Raw genomic sequence first — 6224 nt, forward strand, 5'->3', positions numbered from 1 at the left:
AATTCTTGTGTTTTGTTTATTTACTTTAAGTAGAGTATAACTGTGACAACACAAGATTTATAGTTGTAACTGAATACTGTTTCTACAACTTAACTGTTACAACTTAGATCAACTGATTTCTATAGGCATATAAATCAACAATTGGCATCAAGAGCCTCTCACTAGATATACATAGTGTGTGATTTTGGGAATTTGATTTATTTGCCATTTATTATTCGTAGGTACTATGAGTTCTCATATGGAAGGAGGTTCCACGACTCGCCCACCACTACTCACGGGAACCAACTACTCCTATTGGAAGACTAAGATGAAGATGTTCATAAAATCAATGGATGAAGATGCATGGCGAACAGTGTTAACTGGATGGAAGCGACCCGTTGCCACAGATGAGAAAGGGATTGAAACTGAGAAGCATGAGAAAGACTGGAGCAAAGCCGAACAAATTGCAGCAAACATGAATTCCAAGGCCTTGAATGCTATATTCAATGGAATTGATATCAATCAATTCAAGATAATCTCTGCGTGTGAGTGTGCTAAAGAAGCATGGGAGAAACTCCAAACAGCATACGAGGGAACTGCTTCAGTCAGACTATCCAAACTTCAAATGCTTGCCACCCGGTTTGAGGATCTTCGTATGGAAGAAAATGAGACCGTGAGCGAATTCAACTCCAAATTATGTGACATATCAAACGAAGCTCATGGCCTTGGTGAAACTTATCCTGAAGTTAAACTTGTACGAAAAGTGCTTAGATCCATGCCAGACAGATTCGCGTACAAGATCACTGCCATAGAGGAAGCAAGTGATGTGGACTCATTGCGACTTGAGGACCTGATTGGAAATCTACAAACTTTTGAAAACAAGTTGAACATCAGCAGAATGGACAAGGAAAGGAAAATCGCCCTGCAGTCTGTATCGGACACCACAACATCTGTGCCTACTGCTCTTATGTCAGCACTTGAAGTCAAGCTCACAAAATCCATGTCCTTAATAGCAAAAAATTTCGGAAGATTCATCAAGAAAAATGGACATCCTACAAACTCTGAGAGAAAACCCAGGACATCTACAGATAAGCCAGAAGTCAAGAAGGGAATTCGATGTAGAGAATGTCATGGTTATGGTCATATCCAAGCAGAATGTGCTAACACACTAAAAAAACAAGGAAAATCACTTGCCACAACTTGGAGTGATGACACCTCAGAGTCACCAAGGATTTGTTGAAATATTGGCAGGACTATGATGGTGAAAGAGCAAAAAGGGTGAGGAAAAATCTTTTTCCAAACGTACATGCTAATGATCACCAAGATGTTTCACCGCCTGTTAGCACAGTGTTTGATGCCTCTGTCAGTAAGTTAAATCGCACTGCATTTCTTCCCTCTAATAGATTAGATGAAATCATAAATGCTCATCCTTCCAATTCCAAAAGAATTGGGTTAGGGTATACTGATGGACAATCTAATGCTAACACTGGGTCAAACCAAAAAATCAGATTTGTCAATTCCACATCTTCTTGTGTGAACAACCAAACCTATCCTACTAAGTTTATTCCTATCTGTCACTTCTGTCACAAAATAGGGCATGTTAGGCCTAAATGCTTTAAAAGATGGAAATTGATAAATAAACAGTTAGCATATCAGACATCCAAATCCGCTGCGTGGGTTACTTACTCTCAAAGTAACAACTCTCATAAACAAAGGATGACAAATGATAGTACTAACTGCTGGTCAGCTATTTTATCTTTAAATGCATGTGCTACTAACTCTTGGTATTTTGACAGTGGATGCTCCAAACACATGACAGGTGAAAGGAATTTCTTATCAAATCTGCATAACATGTCTAGTGGACAGGTTACTTTTGGAGATGGAAATAAGGCTTATGTAAGGGGAAAAGGAGACTTAAATGTTGGAGGGTTGCCAAACTTGAACAATGTTCTGTATGTGGAAGGTTTGAAATCAAATCTTCTGAGTGTAAGTCAGTAGTGTGATCTATACGACTCTGTATTGTTCACAAAGCGTAAGTGTGAAGTATTTGATGAAAGCAAAAATTGTGTTCTAACTGGATACAGGTCATCAGACAATTGCTACAAAATTGATCAGATTGACAAATCGGATCATTGTCATCACACTTCTTCTGATCTCACTGATCTCTGGCATCATAAACTAGGTCATTTAAATTTTCATGATCTAATCCGTCTTGTTAATACAGGTTGCGTGAAAGGGATACCCCAACTGAAGACTGACACACCTGAGTCATGTGGTGACTGTCCTCTGGGAAAACAAGTACGGACATCTCACAAGAACACAGATCATGCAGGGACTAGCAGGACCTTGGAACTCATTCACATGGATCTAATGGGACCAATGCAAACCGAGAGCATTGGTGGAAAAAGGTATGTTCTAGTTTGTGTTGATGATTTCTCAAGGTTCACTTGGGTACGCTTCATTAGGGAAAAGTCAGATACCTTTTATGAGTTCAAAACTCTGTGCAAGAAATTGCGAATTGAAAAATTCAGCAATATTGGAAGAATTCGAAGCGATCATGGGAGAGAGTTTGAAAATTCTTCATTCACAAAATTTTGTGATAAACACGGTATCTCCCACGAATTCTCAGCACCAAAGACACCACAGCAGAATGGTGTGGTAGAAAGAAAGAACAGAACTCTCCAAGAAATGACTCGCGTAATGCTCATCTCAGCAAGAGTGGCCACAAAGTTCTGGGCTGAAGCTATGAGCACTGCCTGCTACACCATAAACCGTGTACACCTCAGACCAGGTACCAAGAAAACTCCATATGAAGTATGGAAAGGTAAGAAGCCTAACTTAAGTTACTTTCATGTCTTTGGGTGTGAATGTTACATCCTGAACGATAGAGAACAACTCGGTAAGTTCTCTGCAAGAGGAGACAAAGGTACCTTTCTTGGTTACTCTTTAAACAGCAGGGCATATCGCGTTTATAATGAACGTACAATGACTGTTATGGAATCCATTAATGTAACATTTAACGAAGTTTTATCTGCAGAAATGGATGAGGAAGACGCTAATCCTGGAAAAACCATTGTACCAGTACAAACGCCAGGCGTCAGCACAGAGGAAGTGACGGCAGTGAAGGAAAGCACAGAAGGCGTGCCAGCAGCGAAGGAAAGCACATAAGAAAGAAAAAGACCATCAAAACGAGTTGTAAAAAATCATCCTTCTGAACAGGTGATAGGAGAATTTGATGAAGGTATGAAAACTCGAAATAAGCCCAAAGTTGATTACCAAGAAATGGTCAGGTATGTTTGCTATACTTCTACTATAGAACCAAAAAACATCAAAGAAGCAATTCTTGATGAGTATTGGGTACAAGCTATGCAAGAGGAACTTGAGCAGTTCACTCGACATGAAGTGTGGGAACTTGTTCCACGACCCGACCAGGTAAACGTTATAGGTACAAAATGGGTGTTCAAAAACAAAACGGATGAACTTGGTAATATAACTCGCAACAAAGCTCGTCTTGTTGCTCAAGGGTACACCCAAATTGAAGGAGTAGATTTTGACGAAACATTCGCTCCGGTAGCTCGTCTTGAGTCAATACGTCTTTTACTCTCAGTTGCTTGTGCTTTAAAGTTTAAAATCTTCCAAATGGATGTAAAAAGTGCGTTTTTAAATGGTCTCTTAAATGAAGAAGTGTATGTCAACAACCAAAAGGTTTTCAAGATCCACTCAAACCTCAACATGTCTATAAACTTAAAAAGGCCCTATACGGTCTCAAACAAGCCCCTAGGGCTTGGTATGAGCGACTTACGACCTTTCTAGTTGAAAAAGGATATAGAAGAGGTGGGGTAGATAAAACACTATTTGTCAAAAATTTTAAAAACGAAATCCTTTTGGCTCAAATCTATGTGGACGATATTGTTTTTGGGTCTACTTCTGACCACAAGAAAGATGAGTTTATCTCTCAAATGTCAAACGAATTTGAAATGAGTATGGTTGGAGAGCTAACTTACTTTCTTGGATTGCAGGTAAAGCAGATGAAGGATGGAATTTTCATCACACAAAGCAAGTATGCCAAAAATCTGGTAAGTAAATTTGGGTTAGATAATGCAAAACCTCTAAAAACTCCGATGAGTCCTACTGAAAAGTTGGGACGCGACTGTGAGGGCACAGACGTGGATCCCACATTATACAGGAGTATGATTGGAAGTTTACTTTATCTTACTGCCAGTTGACCTGACATCTGTTTCAGTGTAGGAGTATGTGCTAGGTACCAATCAAATCCTAAAGAAAGTCACTTAAGTGCAGTCAAACGCATCATACGATACGTGAGTGGAACTCTTGAACTAGGAATATGGTACTCCAAAGATACTAATACTTGTCTTGCAGGATACAGTGATGCTGACTGGGCAGGAGATGTGGATGACAGAAAAAGTACTACTGGAGGCTGTTTCTACATGGGAAACAACCTAGTATCTTGGTACAGTAAGAAACAAAACTGCATCTCTTTATCAACAGCTGAATCTGAGTACATAGCTGCAGGTAGTTGTTGCACTCAACTTCTTTGGATGCAACATATGTTGAATGACTATGGCTTTCATGAAAAACTCGTTCATATATTCTGCGATAATGAAAGTGCCATAAATATCTCAAAAAATCCTGTCCAGCATTCTAGAACCAAACACATAGATCTTCGACACCATTTCATCAGGCAATTAGTTGAGCAGAAACGTGTGACTATAGAGTATGTGTCCACAGACAATCAATTAGCTGATATTTTTACAAAGCCCCTCGATTTCCTTAGGTTTGATTCCTTGCGTAAAGCGCTTGGGATTTGCCATGTGCAAAACTGAATTTTCTATGATACGTGCAATTAAAGTTTGTGTCCGGATTGCACTTGAATTTTTTAATCGGACATTATATGTGTCACCTACAAATGTGACATCACTGTTTTTGGACTAGGAATGATTGGAGGTTCATTTTGACTAATTGTTTGTGTGTTAGTTTTGGTGAATTAATTTTTGTTTCCACAGATAACCATGATAGAAGTGTGCTGCCCCCTCTATCGGGAGTGATCAATGACTATGACCTCATTCATCTCAAAGATCATACCTCTATTGGGAGAATTATGCTACCGCATATGCATCTCTGACTTCTATTTAAAAGCTATGTGGATTCTTAAGGAAGTTGCCCTCCTAATGTTTGCTTGAACATCATATCAACAAAAAAAAGGGAGGAGAAGAAAAATTAGTTCGAACTCAAAAAAAAAAAAAAAAAAAAAAGAGGGGTTGGGATGATATTCAAGCATATATTAGGAAATTCTCCTTGAAGTCCACGATCGAATTGCTGTGCTAATCGCATATGCATTCATAACCCTTAAAAATTACCTAAATTATGGTTTCTTGAGTATGGTCATGGGGTTATAGTTATATCGTGCATCCAAGAGTTTGCTAGGTGGCCTTCTATTGTGATTCTCTTTAAGATTATCTAATTAATTCATGAAAACCAAGCCCTCAACTTTTAATCTTGTGATCTTCTTGATTTTCTTTTCCTTAAAAAGTTTTTTTTTCCTTTTAAATTTTTTTTTAAATCTTTGGGCTTTGTGAATTTTTGGCTCTAGTTGTCTCTGGCCACGTGGCTATAAGCCATGTCATCTGCCTTCTTTATTTTTTGATGTTTCGTGTGGAGAATATCTTGCTTGTTATTGGTGGCGGATTTTGTGGGATCTTATTCTGATTTGAAAATATCCAGTATCCGAAGAGTCCTCTCTTTTTCTGCCTATTTTCTCGGTCCCTGTGCTTTAAATATCCGCCTCTTTTAGGGTTTGCTTCTCACACTTTATTCTTTCTCTTCTTTTCTTCCGCCGTTCCTTTTCTATTTTCTTGTTTTTCTCTGTATTCACTATTCACCATGGGCAAGAATCGATCTGCTGAGGGCTCCAAGAAACGACGCCACACTCCATCTGCCTCGCCTGCTGAGAAGAAGTCCAGAAAATCTTCAAAGAAAGTCCGCCCTACTGTTGTGGAAATCTCTCCTGTTCCCGTCACCACAGATCTGGACCCCGTCCCTTCTCCTGTGGCTTCACCATCACCAAGTCTCAAGACAAGTGATGTGCCTGACCCTGTCGACACCGGCGTGGCTGTTCTTGACGGTGATAGCCTCTCTGGAACTCCACAATATGATCTGCCCTCAGATCCAGAGGTTGCCCCCCGCAGTGTTGAGTTTCCTGTTCAACTCCGCCGCTCCAATCGAAA

Source organism: Erythranthe guttata, chromosome 11 (genome assembly GCF_056151865.1).
Source record: "Erythranthe guttata isolate IM_541 chromosome 11, IM_541, whole genome shotgun sequence".
NCBI lineage: Eukaryota > Viridiplantae > Streptophyta > Magnoliopsida > Lamiales > Phrymaceae > Erythranthe > Erythranthe guttata.